Here is a 15,462-nt window from a genome sequence, read left to right as displayed (position 1 = left end):
AATCAACTATACACCAATAAAAAAAAAAAAAAAGAATTTCCTCTTTCTCTTTAAGCCGCCAAATGGTTCAAATCCCAGCTTGCCCACCTGTCAGACCAGTGACCTTGTACAGGTGACCGAGCCTCTCCCAGCCTTAGTGGAAGGGAAGATGCCCATGTCCTGGGTCCGCTGTGGAAATGAGCCAGCTGGCAGTTGGGCCAGGCCCCGCGTGCTAAACCACAGCTGCCTGACACTTGTAAGAGCCCCTGCACCCTACACCTTTCAAGACCCTTTGAGGAGATCTGTCAGCGCCCACTCGGGCTGCCCGCAGTGATGTTTGGTGACCAGTCTTCCTCTGTCTCCCAGCCCCTGTCTCTGAGGCTCACATTCGGACCCTTTCCTCCCCTCCCCTTCCCCCAGAGGCTCCTCCCCCTCTGGAAACCATCTGGGGCTGCTGGTGGGAGGTCCCAGTGCTGAGGCAGACGGTGCCTCATCCTCTGGGGTGGTCGGCACACTGTGGCCAGTGTCCCTGCCCTCTGTGGCATTCTACTGGGGACCAAAGCAATATTGGCTCTGGCCCTGAAGAACTGTTAGTGACCATGGCACATTTGGGTCTTCCTCAAGGTCACTACCTCCACGGGGTTCACACGTGAGCCCCCAAAGCCTGGGCTGGAGGCCACGCTGAGCAGCTGTACTGTACCCCGGCTTGGAGTCAGTCCTTCCCAAAGACCGGGTTCTGTTCCAGGCCAAGCCTGCCCGCCTAGTTGGGGTTCCCTCAGGATCCAGGGGTTCCTTAATCCCTCCTGTCAAACAGGTGCGTCTTGAAGATGCCTCTCTAGTCTCTGAAGTGTGCTCTGAGTAGCAAGGGCACTCTTTTGGCTCAGGCTAGAACCTGCCCCCATGTACACACATGCATGGAGGAAAGGGCTTAGCACGGCACCTGGTACACAGTAGGTGCTCAGTGAACATCAATTCTCTTTACCCCTCACATGTGCACACACACACACAGCACGGCGCTCTTTGAGCCCATGAATCTAACAGGACTGTGGTGAGTCTCACCTGAGATGTATGAACTCTAGAGCACATGCCTACGTGAGGTGTAATTACCACAAATACTAACCCCTTTCCTTTGCTAGATCCAGTTATACGCTGGAGGATAGGGGAGGATGGGCTGGGGAGTGACGAAGATACGTGGGCGCAGGATGGAAGAACGGATTGCAGGAAAGACGGGAGCATGTCCAGCTAGAGGGACCGGGAGCCAGGGCGGGAGGTACTCTGTCATGCCGGGCATCCCTTGCTCAGAGAAAGACGGTGTGGGCATGGAGACCAGAGCAGACTCCTGCAGGGAGAGAAGCAGGCTTCTGAGCCAGAAGAGACGCTTTAGCCAGGAGAACCTGTCGGAGATGCCATCCAGGCTGATGGGGTCACAGCAGACGCAGCTCTGGGCCATGCTGCTCTGCCAGGAGGACTGCGGGAGCTCAGGGCAGGCGGGAGGGGCTCCTGCAGGAGTGCTGGGCGGAGAAGGAAAGCTGAGGATGGATGGTGGCACAGGAGCCTGAAAAGGCCCCAGAGAAAGGCCTTTGACCCACAATTTAGAAACAACAGCGAGGAAGCAGCTGTGGGTCAGAGTAGTAGCTGAGGCCAGCCCGAGGCCATGAGCACACAGAGTGGCACTGTCTCGGGAGAGAGGCACTCCCGCTCCCCTCCTGATCCCCTGCCCTTACCCCTGCGCGGGGACCAAGCCTTCACAGGCTTTTTTTGTGAAGCACTGGTCTTACATGAATCCGGGTGGCGAATAAGGCCGTGTAGGTAGCACAGCGTAGAGGGCCGCCTGTAGGGTCCCATCCGTGTGGTTTCATATTTCGGCTCTGCCCCCTCCTAGCACGGTGACTTTGGGCACAGGACTTAATCTTCCTGGCCTCTGGGAGACTGGCTGCTGTTTTCATTTGTTCTGAATTATCTATAATGTCTAGCATGGTCTGTGAGCCTAATGGATTCATCTCTTTATTCATCTGTTCATTCACTCATTCAAACAAACACTCTGATCACCTGTCAAATCAGACCAGCTCACTCCCAGGCCTACGGTCACCCATTAAACCCCAACAGCTGGACCTGCTTGGACTCCTCTCCCCGCGCTCCCCCCCTGTGCTCTATCATGTCACCACCTGCAGTTTCCAGAATGCACCAGGCTCCCTGGTGCTTCAGAGCGTCTGCAGGCGCAGCCCTGACTCCCAGCCAGCCCTTCCCTGACCCAGGTAGAGCTAGCTTGGCCCTCTGGGCTCTCATAGCCCCTTACACTTGGGCCTCTAGTTTGGGGTTATCACCTGTGCCACAATCATGACCGGTCTGCCTCCCCCTGCAAACTGGGGGCTCCTGAAGGACAGCACTTTGGTTCTTGGCTTCTCTCTGTGTATCCCCAGCATCTAGCACAGGACCTGGCACAGAATGGGAGCTGAGAAAATGTTTGAGGCTCGAAGGAAAAAAGAGACCGTGCTCCATGATATATGTCATGGGTTGAACTGTGTCCCTCCCAAAAGATACGTTAAAGCCTGATATGAGCTGAATTGTGCCCCAAAATTCACGTTGAAGCTCTAACCCTGGCACCCCAGAATGTGACTGTATTTGGAGACAGGGCCTTTAAAGACGTGATTCAGTTAAAATGAGGCTCTTTCTGTGGGTCCTTATCCAATCCGGTGTCCTTGTAAGAAGAGGAGATTAGGACACACAGAGGCACCAGGAATGCAAAGACAGAAGAAAGTCCACTTGAGGACACAGAGAGAAGACGGCTGTCTGCAAGCCAAGGAGAGAGGCCTCTGGAGAAACCGGACCTGCCGACACCCTGATCTTAGATTTCCAGCCTCAGGTACTGTGAGAAAATAAATGTCTGTTGTTTTAGTTGTGGTATTTTGTTATGGCAGCTCTGGAGAACTAATACAAAGCCCTAACCCCTAGCGCCTCAGAATGTGACCTTATTTGGAGACAGGGTCATGACAGTTGTAATTAGTTAAGATGAGGTCAGTAGGATGGGCCCTATTCCAACATGACTGGTGTCCTTATGAGAAGGGGAAATTTGGACATAGGCAGACATGCACACAGGGAGAAGCCGTGTGAAGATGAAAGGGGACGCTTCTTGGACTTTTGGCCTCCAGCCTGTGAGATGATAAATTTGTGTTGTTTTAAGCCATCCAGTTTGTGGTACTTTGTTATGGCAGCGTTAGAAAACTAATACAGGATGGGAGACAAAAAAAATATTACTTTATGACAAGTTCATCAAAGCGAGAGGTTTTCTGCCCACGGCAGCACAAGGCTATGGTGTCGACGCCAGATGACTGGAGATGAGCTTCCAGGGTCCTCTCTTCCGTTCCTGGTTCTTGTACGCTACCGCCCCTCAAGCACAGACAGCTGAGTTACATTTCTCAGGGCTGCCCCTGAGCCCCATCTACCCCCAGAACTGCCTGCCACGTTATCAGTCCAGGATCACACCTGCTCCCCGAAATTCCACCTTCAGGAAATCTGGACCCAGGCCGCGCCCAGCCCTCCGCAGGTCCCCGTGCAGACCCCGGACACCACGTTTTCTAACCTTCCTTGTTTTTCCCAACTTGCCCACGCACAGCTGGCTTTTATTTTTTACCTTTGCTGTTACCTGTGCCACTACACACCTGTCCACACCCCAGCTCCCAGCAAGGAGAGCATGAGGGAAGGAAGGCAGAGGAGGGGAACTGAACCCCACGCAGGCGCTCAGACCCCTCTGAACCCAGCCTGCCTGGCCCTGAATGCTCCGAGGAACCGGCCCTTGTTTAGGGCGAGTCTGGGCACAGAACCCTCCCCACAAACAGTGGCAGCGCTGAAGGGCAGGTGGAGGCCAGGGCAGCCCTCCTGTGGAAATTTGGGAGCTGCCACCGTTCACAGACATGAGAGATCTCAGGCAGCAGTGGGAGCGAAGCCCAGATGCAGAACTGACAGCGGATCTGCCGTGTCTGCATCGCTCAAGCCCTTCCCACTCTGGCCCACCGCTTCCCTGCTCAGTTCCCCTGCGACTCCCAGTACTGGGCTTATTCACTGCCCCGCACAGGCCTTTCTCGTGCATTTGTCCGCTTCTCCCTGTACCTCATTTATCTCTGACCACTGAAATCCTACACAGCCTTCAAGGCCTGTCCCACAAGCCTCTTCCTCTAGCCAGCTTTCCCTGATAACCTCAACCAGAAGAGGTTTCCACTCCTGTCTGCCAGGTGCGGCATCTGGGCATGGGGAGTCAGGAGGTGTGTTTTCCCAGGCTCTGGGGGCAGTGCTGTGCTAAGGGTGTAAGAGGACAAATCCCAGCTCTGCTCCTTACTGGGTAGGCGACCTTGAGCAGGTTCCTCTTCTGCCTGGGCTTCAGTCCCCCATCACACTCCCCTGTGAAATGGAGATTTTATTTTTTATTTTATTGATTTTACTTTTTAAAATTAATTTTTATTGGAGTATAGTTGATTTACAATGTTGTATTCATTTCTGCTGTACAGCAAAGTGCTCCAGTTATACGTACACAGATATCCACTCTTTCTTTAGATTCTTTTCCCATATAGGTCATTACAGAGTATTGAGTAGAGTGCCCTGCACTATACAGTAGGTCCTTACTAGTTATCTCTTTTCTATAGAGTAGTGTGTATTTGTCAGTCCCAATCTCCCAATTTATCCCTTCCCCCGCTTCCCCCTTGGTATGGAGATATCAGCAGGGTCTCAGGTTTACTGAGATAATACATGTTAAGTCCTCAGCAGTCAGGGAGGAAAGGGCAGCCCTTCCACGAGGCCATTCCCAGGGACTTGGCCTCATCAAAGACAGTAGTTCCTGCCTCTGTCCCCACTCCCTCGGGCCTTCACTCAGCTGTCGCTTCCTCACTCAGCCATCCCTCACAGCTCTACTGAAGATTTCACCCCCGTCCATACTCCCTGGCCAGCCCGCCCTATTTATCTTCTTGGTCCAATAGCATTAAGTCAGTATCTGGTCCTGAATGAATGCATGAAGAGGGAGACTGGGAGGCCTGGGGAGGGGTGTTCAGGAAGTGGGTCCTCACCGGGCTGGCTGGAGGGGCTGCAGCTGTGTCCCCGGGTTTGGCAGTGGATTCGGAGAGTTCTTGCAGCCGTCCTCCTGTAGACACGAGGCTGCCTCTGGGGTCGGCCAGCTCCTCCTAGTTGCAAGCATTGGCTCCTCCTCATACGTTTTCTCTCGCTGGGACATAATTGAAAGAACTATTCCTAAGCCGGCTTAATTTGTTCTCTGTCAAGAGAAAATAAAGAAACCATAGCGACCGATTAGCAGCATCTCCGAAATCAGTCGAATGAGAAACAGATTTGGAGCATCCGCCCGGGAGGGCAGCTGAAATCTCCGAGGCCGTAACCACAGATTCTGTTTCAACGGGCTGTGAGAAGCAGAGCTGTGATTAAAGTGCCCACCTCAGCCTTGGCTGCCCTTCCAGTGCCCTCCCCCGCCCGCATCTCTTAGGGACCAGACAGAAAGCCTGGACCTTTGACGTGGTCCCGCACGGAGGCCGGCCTCCACACCATTCTCTTGTTTCCTGTCGAGGTAGCCCCAGGAAGCAGGCGGTATTAGTCTCTCCTATCACAGGTGAGGAAAGGGAGGCCCAGTCCCAGCGGCTTGCTCATGGCCATGGAGCTGGTTCGTGACGGAGGGATGCAGCTGGGGCTCACGCTCAGGTTGGCCTGGTCCGCACAGCTGTGCCTTGTCCATTGTGACTACATTTGAGGTCCTCCAGCCAGACACAGACGGAGACCTGAAGCACTTCCCTCGGTGGCCCGCCTTTGACGTCCTGTGTCCCTTCAGCAGCCTCTGTGACACCAGCTGGGCCACTGGGCTCCTATCCCTCTTGACCTCTAGATACTAGTTTGGTTAAATAATCCTCAATTTACCTCTCACGGACATTGTGTCACTGCGACCTGATCAGAATTCTTTGAGGTCAGGCCCACCGGCTGCAGAGATGGGGTGTAGCTGCAAGTGGCAGAACCTGGGGTTGGGTGACTTAGCCAGCGGGTTAGGGCAACAGGTGTTCCTGGCCATGAGCAACTCCTAAGGTTAAACATGGGTAATTACGCAAAAGAGGTGTGCTTACTTATTTGCTTTAGGATTGCATTTCATGAATGACATTTGTTTAGTGCCCATGGTTTACAAACTGCTCCCATATACGTGGTAACCTCGTGTCAGGGATTGTGAGTATAAAGGGACCGTCTGGCTCCTATTCTAGGGGTTTCTTTACATCAACAGGGCTTTGAAACCAGGGAGCAAGGCTTCTGAAGTATTTAGATTGGATTTGATTTTTAATAAGTCTATTTACTTATCATAAATATGACTTGTAGTAATATGAGATCCAAGACACAAATATTACTAGAGTATTATTGGGTCGGCCAAAAAGTTCATTCAGGGTTTTCCAGCCCAATACTTCTACTCCCTTCTGTTATGTTAAGTTCACATCCTGGTTAAGAGCTTGTCAGGGTTCAACTGTAGCATTCTTGTTAGAGGCAGGGGGGCCAGGAGACTCACTCTCCCAATCTCCAGAACTTCAGTAAAGTCTCAAAGATAGATAGATAAATACATAAATAAATAAATAAACAAAATTTCCCCCTTTCCTTAAAATTTTCTCAGTGTTCCCTCTAATCAGATACTGTTAGCTTTATTTTGCATTCATTCATTCACTGAATGTGTTTCAGGCCCTGTGCTAGGAGCACGGTTAAAAGACTGTCCTGTTCTGGGGCACTCCCAGTCCAATGGTGGTTCAGGGGCCCTGGCAGATACATAACACATAACAGACCTCTACAATGTGATAGGGAAAGTGTAAGGACAATGGAAGGCAGAAGGAGGTCTGGAAGCACAGAGTAAGGACAACTAATCCATGCTGGGCATATCAGGGAAGTCTTCCTGGAGGAGGTGACATCTGAGTTGGACGAGAGAAGTGGAGGAAAGAAATCCAGGCAGCAGAGAGAGGCTCAGGCACGAGAGCGCTGTGTACTCAGAGAAGGGGCTGTTTGGTGAGACGGCCCTTAAGTAGCACAGTGAGAATGGGAACAGCTGAGCTTTAACCCTCAGCCAGGAGTCTAGTATGTGAGCTGCTGGGAGATTTTAAGCAGGGAAAACATTCTCATATTACCCCTTACTTCTTCCAGGTATGAACCACAGTTTTTTTTTTGTTTTTTTTTAACATCTTTATTGGAGTATAATTGCTTTACAATGGTGTGTTAGTTTCTGCTTTATAACAACATAGTTGTCATTAATCAACTACTGGGAATTCCCTGGCCGTCCAGTTGTTAGGACACGGTGCTTTCACTGCCATGACCCAGGTTCGATCCCTGGTCCAGGAACTAAGATCCTGCAAGCTGCACAGTGCAGCGCAGCAAAAATAAACAAAAACAAAAACAAAAAACCTACTGATATAGTTTATATTTAGCATTTCCTCCGAGCAAATATTAATATAATCTCTAAGAAAGCAGAGACTAAGATGTCTTTTTGTTCCACCCTATAATTCTCTAGACCTAGAAGAGGTCCTGGTCATAGTGGATGGTTAGAAAATGGGGGGAAGGTAGGGAGGGAGAGAAAGGCAGTGACAAGATCTGTTGTGCACTGGAGAAAAATCATTCTGGCAGCAAATAGAGGAGAGATGGCAGAGAGGTGTGACTTGGGGTTGGGAGGGACTGATTAGAATGCTATTGTCATAATCCAGGTGAAAAGTGCAAACTGTCTACAGGAACGGCAGAGGCGGGAGGGAGGGGACGTAGAGAGGAGAAAAGCCCAGGAGGTAAGGTCTACGTGACCTGGTGCCTGGGTGGGCAAGTAAAGAGAAGTAGAGAGTCACCTGGCGGGGTTTTGACGCCTGGGCCCAGCAATCAGTCTCAGTGAATTGGTCTGGGTGGTGTAGGAGACACGGGTAATTCCTAAAAGGACCCAGGTGACCCTCCTGTGCAGGCAGGATGGATAAGCACTGACCGAGTGAGGGGTTTATGAGGGCTCCGCGGGTTCCAGCTTTGGAAGAGAGAACACAGGAGGGAGAGCGAGTTTGGGAGAGTGGGGAGAGAGAAGCAGTTCAGAAGGTACTGAGTTGACCGAGTTTGAGGCATATGAATTAAGAAAGAAAGATGTCAGGTGGTTCTTGTTTGTTGCTTAAAGAGTGAAGGTGAGAATAAACAATTGGACATTTTGGTTGGGAGTTGCTTCTTAATTAGGATGGTTTAGTGCAATGGGGGTCAGAGGGGGCTCTTTGGAAACTGTCTGAGGAAGTCTGTTCTGGCTGAGCGTCAGGTGGTGGGAAAAGGTGAGAGACGTGAACGTGAGCTTGCAGAAAAGCACAGAGCGAGCCGTGTAACTGGGTTTCCACCCTTGTTTTTACCTTCTCTGCTTCCAAGTTTCTTCTCTGCACAGCTGAACAATGCACCAATTTTGTTTCATAGCAAATTTCTTATGGTCTCTGGCAGCGCCGTTGCAGCCTTCATATTCCATTTGTTCCTTGGATAATGAGCTTAGCCTCAGAGCCAAAGGAAAAAGCCCCAGTGCTTGTTAAATCTACTGGCTTGGGCTGTCTGCTCCCCAGAACCTCCATCAGACGTTGCGCTAAAATCATCCAGCTCGGTAAGGCCATTTGCATCTAGGCAAATGGCCCTTGGTGACTAATAGAAATCCAACTTTATATTGATGGGGAAGGGCTTTGATAAGCAGCATTAATTTTGTCTGCACAGTGGAATGGAGCTCATCTCTACTTCCTTTTGGGGAGCCTGGTTTATGCTTCCTCCAGATAGCACTTCCCCGGGGCTCCCAGACATTGGATTCACCAGGTGTAATTAATCTCAGAGGCTCCCTGGTCCAGCTTTTGCACACGGCACACAATCTGCCTTTTTTTTTTTTCCCCCAGCCTCCCAGCTCAGAGAGAATTGTGATGATGGGGCAACCTGAATTCTAATAACGCTTCAAGTAGTCATTTGGGCTTGATGCATTTGGCCTGGTGCAGACAGAACCTTAACAGCTGGGAGGATTCTGTCTGGCTTTTCCTCCCCCCAGGAGTCTGGAAATTAAGACTGTTATTTTCCATTTGGAGTCCTGGGAATTGGGTTGTTATTGCCAAAGACAAAGGAATGGGTTTCTAGAATTATCACTTAGAAGAAGAGTGCACCAGAGAGAAACTCTAGATGCTTCCAGAAAGGTGGGCAGTGGGTATCTCGGCAGGGTAATCTAAATGTGAAACGTCTCTGCCAACTACTTGGGAACATCTTGCGGGGAGTGGAAGACTCCTGGATACATCTCTACCTCCCATTCAGTCCATCTGGAAAGGCAGAAGGACCACTTCGCCTTCAGGATTTTACTGCACCCTTTGGGAAAAAATCCCATAACCTTCCGGGGCTTCCAAGACACCCATTCAGTGAGGGTGTGTGGTCTCAAGCTTCCAGAATAAATTCAGTCCAATTCAAACAAAATTATTGAGGACCTACTGGTGCCAGGAGGGAAGTGGGGGGTGAAGACGAGAAAGGATGCCCTTGGTCATGCAGCCACCGACTTGCCGACAGTCCTTGATCAAGCATTGGCTTCGTACCAGGCTTTTTGTTGCCATGAGGGATGCAAAAATGAAGGAGGGGGTCCCTGCCCGCCAGGAGAGCTTCTATTTGGGCAGATTGACACGGGTTACCATTAGAGCCACAGAGTGACGGACACTGTCCTGGGAGCTTCAATAGAGACACTAGAAAATATGTAAAACAAACCCAGAAGACACTGGAATTGATTCTGAGTGCGGAAACCAGAGAAGGCTGGAGAGAGGCAGAATCAGGATTTCAACAAGGCATTTGACCATTTTCTCCTCTTGGTCTGGTCACCAGAGCAAGAGCTAACACGCCCACAGCATTGACCATGTTCCTGGAGTGGTTTCAAGAGCTTTACGTATATTCACTTTGTCCCCACAACAAGCCTTTGAAGTAGGTACTGTTATTATCCCCATTTTATGGATGAGGAAACTGAGGCACCAAGAGGTTAAATGACTTCTCCAAGATGACCTCTAATAAGTGGCAGAGTAGGATTTGGTCCCAGGCAGTCTGGCTCTAGACAACTCTGGTGCAGTTAGGTAGACCTCTTCTGGTTAAACAACCCTACCCCAAAAGGGTATTTCTTTATGTTTTGTTTGGTTTAGTCAAAACAATTCATGTTGTAAAAGCTATATGGTATTATAGAAAGTTTGGAGAGGAGAATAAAGGTTTCCCTTTGTGGCTGGCATGATGTTGGCATGAGGTACAGAGTAACCCTTCTGAATGGTGGGGATGTTTACTGGTGTTACAATAGGCAGTCACAGCCTTGCACAACAGAATAATGCCATTTTGGTGTAGACCCCCCATAAGAATCATTGGTCCAGCCCGAAGCAATTTTAAACACCCGTCTTGGGGAGATAATACCGTCAACAAAGAAAATGTGGACACGGGGCCCTCGCCCCAAAGAGCAGCCCAGGGAGCTGCAGTAATAGGCAGCCTTTCCCTAAGTTAAAGCCTAAAGCCAGCAGATGCAGGGTGCAGAGAATAACAAGGGGAGACCTAGGCCCAGAAGAAATCACCTGAAGAAAGAACCTGGGCTAAAGGGCTGAGCTTGATGCCCAGATAAAGCATTTTCTACAGTTAAAGAATTTTCTACAGTGTCCGTTTCCTCAACAGCTTGTGTGGTCCATGTGCAGGGACGGCACATACAGCTGTGCAGGTTGTCCACTGCACAAGGGCGCCCACCTGAGGGACAAGTGGGGACTAGAATCCAGTCTGCCTTCCACTCACCACACTATGTGCCCATGGGGCTGTATCTGTCCAGAGGGGACACCCTCCCCTAATTCACACAAAAGGCCCCTGTGGGCTAGCTGGGGCCCAAGACTTACGGAGAATGAAACACCCCCAGGACGGGACCAACAAAATGTGGGACATCAGAACAGGGCTGCATGTAGAAGAGAAAACACCTGTTTCACCACACTGGCTACAGTTGCCTTCAATTCTTTTGAAGGGAAAAAGCAGGAATTGCTAACAAAATTCACTCTGTTGTACTCTTTTTAAAAAAAATTAATTAATTAATTAATTTAGGCTGCATTGGGTCTTCGTTGCTGCATCCGGGCTTTCTCTAGTTGCGGCGAGCGGGGGCTACTCTTGGTTGCGGTGCTCGGGCTTCTCACTGCGATGGCTTCTTTTGTTGTGGAGCACGGGCTCTAGGCGTGCAGGCTTCAGTAGTTATGGCATGCGAGCTCAGTAGTTGTGGCTCACAGGCTCTAGAGCGCAGGCTCAGTAGTTGTGGCACACGGGCTCAGTTGCTCCGTGGCATGTGGGATCTTCCCGGACCAGGGCTCGAACCCATGTCCCCTGCATTGGCAGGTGGATTCTTAACCACTGCGCCACCAGGGAAGGCCCACTCTGTTATACTCTTGATGTGTGTACATATTCATACCCACATGCACAAACTCTTATGTTTCCTTCTGGAGTTTGGTTCAGTCATTCCCTACGAATCCCCCGAACGTGTTGTTACAGATAGCTCTCTGCGCAGGGGGGTTCTTCCCGATAGCTGGAGTCAAGGTTACGGTGTCCAGACTGGCTGAAACCAACAGGCAGGCCTCTTTCAGAATTCTGCCGGCTGTGCTCCCAAATATAGTCAAATAGAGTCAGCTGGGCCGGGCTGAGGAGTGGAAGTGGTGAGCGGCCACAGCAGAACCCAAGGACCGCAACGCCAGCTACCAGGCCCTCCCAGGCCACCTCCGGTTAGATCTGCCTCGGAAATGTCCGTCCTTCCTGCCCCTTCTCTCCTTCCGTCCCTCCCATCCACCATTTCCAGACTCCGTTTCCTCTCTCACCCACACCCCTCCTGCGACAGGCCCACGCGGCTCCCCAAGGCCCGGCCGCCACCTCCAGCTCAACTCCCAGCAGCGCCCAGAGAAAGTCTTTCCAGTGAGACTCCTTCGGTCACATCACCCCCCACTTAACACTTAGCAGCGACCCACTCTCCACAGCAGAAAAGCACATCTTCTCCAGCCCGGCATTGTAGAATAATAACACACTTACCAAGCACCATCGACGGGCTTTGACACAGATTAACATAGATTAACTTCTGAACCCTCACCACCGCCTCCCTGAAGCAGGTACTATTATGATCCCCACTTTATAGGTGAGGAAACGGACGCCTGCTGAGTTGGGAACTCACATGCCCACTCATACAACTAATTAGGGCCAGATCCAAGTTCAAACCTGGCTCGTGTGACCTCTCAGCCCACACTCAGGCACTCAAAAGGCGGTCCCAGACCATGGGTAGCAGCAGCATTACCTGGGACCTCATTAGAGATGCAGAAACCCAGACCCCACCCCAGACCTGCTGGACCAGGACGCACAGTTAAACAAGTGTCCGGTGACCGGTCTGCGTGGGGAAGTCTGAGGAGCTTTGCCCCACTGCCCTGCACGGAGCCCGGCGCCTTCCTCCACCACCTGACCCAGCGCCCGCCAGCCCGTCCCACCTGCCGGCTCCAGCTCCGAGGCTCATCCGCACACAGCCCTGGAGCCGAGCCCTGCCTGTCGATCTCGGAACTCGATGCGTCATTACTCACCAGCGCAGGGCAGCCTGACGGCTTTGTCTTTTTCCTTTGCCTTCCCACACCCTCCTCCTTGATATCTGACCCTGTCCACAGCGAAGGTGAGGAGGGGTCTCCCAGCAGGGCCGGCGGGTGCCCTTTGTCAGTGGCAGCTCCCTGCCCTGGTGCCCGTGAGGGGCTAGCTGCGCTGTGGCAGGTGGCACGGAGGGCCCATCCTGGCCCTGGAACCTGTGGGCAGAGCACGGGGGGCAGTGGGTGAGAGAAAGAGCAAGGGCTCTGGTCAGGGTGATGCGGCTGGGCCCCCATCCCACCAGCATCCTCTGCGCTTAATTTCCTCCTTATCGTCCAGGGATAATAACAGGCGACCCACAAGGGCTGTCATGAAGACGAGAGGAAGATGTATTGGGACAGTTGCCATTTGATGGAATTCTGGATAGTCCGGATAGAAAGTCTACAAGAAATCATTAACAGACAGGGAAACTGAGGCCCAGAGGCACGGTGTCCTGCGCAAGGTCACAGGGCCAGCTGTCAACAGAACCAAGACTACGTGCCTCTTCTCCCAATGTCCTGCCCGGGCCCCTCTCTACAGCTTCTGTGTTTTGCATAGGAAAATGGAATCAGGTGGTGCCTCAAGAGAAGATTATGCGGATTCCAAGGGCCAAAGTCCAGTGTAACTGTTGGCCCCAGGGGAGAGCCCAGCAAAGATGGTAAGTGGGTCGCCCCCATCAGCCACTGCTGGGTCCTGAATGTCCTAGGAGAACGGGCCAGAGGAGAGGGTGTCTTTCTCCAGCGGTTGGAGAAATGCAGTGAAAGGAGCTGTCGTCCAGAATCTCTGACACATTCCCCTCCCCTCCCTGGCCTTTGCCGCGACACAAACACAGACAAACAGACGGACACGCACACCTGATGAGGTGCAGGCACACAGAGACTACCCACCCAGAGGACCCACAACACACAATTAGGCGTTGCCCCTGGCGGCCCCCGAGCCCCACAGACCGGAATCGAAGGAGCCGTCGGTGCTTCCCACACCTGCGCCTACACGTGTGCACACGTGCGCCTGTGCACACCCCCGCCGGGTCGGACGTGCACATGCACGCACACCGTCACTCTGGCCTGTGGGCGAGGCAGGAACATGAGCGAGCGCCGAGTCTTGGCCCGAGCGGGTGTGTGGGTGTCTCCCGACCCAAATGGGTGGCCAGTGGCAGGGGACAGGCCGCGGGTTAGCTGAGCACAGTGGTCCCGCGCGGGGGTGGTGAGTGTTGCCATGGCGATGAGAGCTGGACATGCCAGGCTGGGAGGCCGGCTCCGTGTGGGTGGCGGAACACCGTGGGCCCAAGCACAGATCCATGGACTACAGGAGGGCGGGCGGGCGTCTGAGGGTCCGGGCTGGGAGGCAGACCCCTGGGGTCCGGAGTGGGGACTGAGGTGATCCGGGATGGCAGGACCAGCTGTCCGCGTGGCAGGCCCGGGCACGAAACACTGAGCTTGTTAGCTGGTCTCCGGCTGGCTGCACAAAGCCAGACCATGGGGCCTCTGTCCCTGCCTCAGGGCCACGCACCCCTGGCCCTCTTCCCTCACTAGCAGTTGTGCCAAGTCCACAGCTGAGGCAAAGCCCACCGGGAAAGCAGAGCAGGGACTTGGCAGTGAAAGGTAATAACTGGCTTTGGGAAAACAGCTGTGCGGGGGGGGACATGGACAGACGGAATTGGTCAGAGTCTGACAGGTCCCATATCCGTCCCCTGGGCCACCACTTGTGAGCTTGGGCGAAGTCACTTCACCTCTCTGATGGTCTGATGGTCTCAAGGGCCAAGCGAGCTCTCAGTCCTCAGGCTGGACCCTCCACTGACCAGCCGGTGCCCCACATGCACACCAGGCGCTCTGCCCGTGCTTCCAGAAGGGGCCGTCTACCCCCTGTTTCTAGGTGGGGAAAGGGGGCTCCCGCCTGGCCGGAGAGTGGGTAGAGGCTGGCCTTGTCACCAGAGAGACTAGAGCTCAGATCCTGCCTCTGCCACTCTGCCACGTGTCCTCAGGAAAGCCACGGACCTCTCTGAGCTTCTACCACCAAGTGCCTTTGCCCCATTCTTCCTCCCCACCCCCAGAGGCTCAACCGGGATCGCAGGGCAGTGGGTCTGGTGCTCGGCAGGGTCTGAGGCCGGACACCTTGTAATTCTCAGGCCTCTCAGCTTCTGCCAGGTGAGCCCTGTGAGGCCCCCTGACCCCAGGGCCCTGCGGGAGGGGGAGGTGCAGGCGCCCATGTCTGAGGGGAGGAGGGGCTTGCAGATGGCAGCGCAAAGCCAGGGCAGCGGTTGGGAGCCCTCTGCTTCCCCGCCCTGGGCCGAGGTTTCCCGTTTGAGGATGGTGGGCCTGGACTCCCTAATGCCGACAGCCTGGGGCCAGGGCACCCCCTTCCTCACCCAGAGAGGGTGTGGGGCGAAGCTGGCACGGCGGCAAGCAGCTTCAAATAGGGCGGTTGAGAGAAACCCAGTGGAAACCCACAGAAGGAGAAGGGCTGGCTCTGGGCTCAAAGCCCTGCGGAGGCAGGAGGGGTGCAAGATGTGGGAGGAGGGGCAGTGCCCACTGCACCCACTGGCATCTATTGGGATTTCTGTGGAAATGTTTGCTCAGGCAGAAAAAACTCCGTTGCCATGGAAACCCAATGTCTTCTCTGCCAAGCTGAGTCTCTTGGTGGGAGAACAATCTCAGGGATGCCAGGGATGGCAAACTTAGGGGTCTTCCCAGCGCCAGGCCGTAAGGCAACCCGCAACCCTCCCCCACGGGCAAGGGAGTCACATCCCTTCAAACACTCACTCGCTCATTCATTCAACAAACACTGGTTTGACCAACAAAACTGGTCTACATCAGGCCCCATGCTGGGGTTGTGGAAATTCATCCAACACAGTCCCTGAACTCAAGAAGGCCA

The 15,462-nt window shown here is 53.1% G+C and overlaps 1 long non-coding RNA gene across 4 annotated transcripts in view; it reads right to left on the bottom strand.

Moving 5' to 3' along the window:
- Positions 1 to 2,110: 2,110 nt before the first annotated feature.
- LOC309643261 overlaps positions 2,111 to 15,462 on the bottom strand; it is a 76,428-nt gene continuing 63,076 nt past the window's right edge. For 2 of the 4 annotated variants that reach the window (XR_014253657.1, XR_014253659.1), the window contains exons 3-5: positions 12,558 to 12,770; positions 5,034 to 5,236; positions 2,113 to 4,374 (exon numbers count right to left, since the gene is read on the bottom strand). This is a non-coding gene — a long non-coding RNA (uncharacterized lncRNA). Of the gene's footprint in view, positions 4,375 to 5,033; positions 5,237 to 12,557; positions 12,771 to 15,462 lie in introns of all 4 variants that reach the window. The other 2 variants (XR_014253656.1, XR_014253658.1) reach the window with 2 other exon arrangements.

Source organism: Balaenoptera physalus, assembly GCF_965194825.1.
Source record: "Balaenoptera physalus genome assembly, chromosome: 15".
NCBI classification, from domain to species: domain Eukaryota; kingdom Metazoa; phylum Chordata; class Mammalia; order Artiodactyla; family Balaenopteridae; genus Balaenoptera; species Balaenoptera physalus.
Note: the sequence above shows the minus strand (reverse complement) of the source record. Positions and strands in the feature narration are given on the sequence as shown.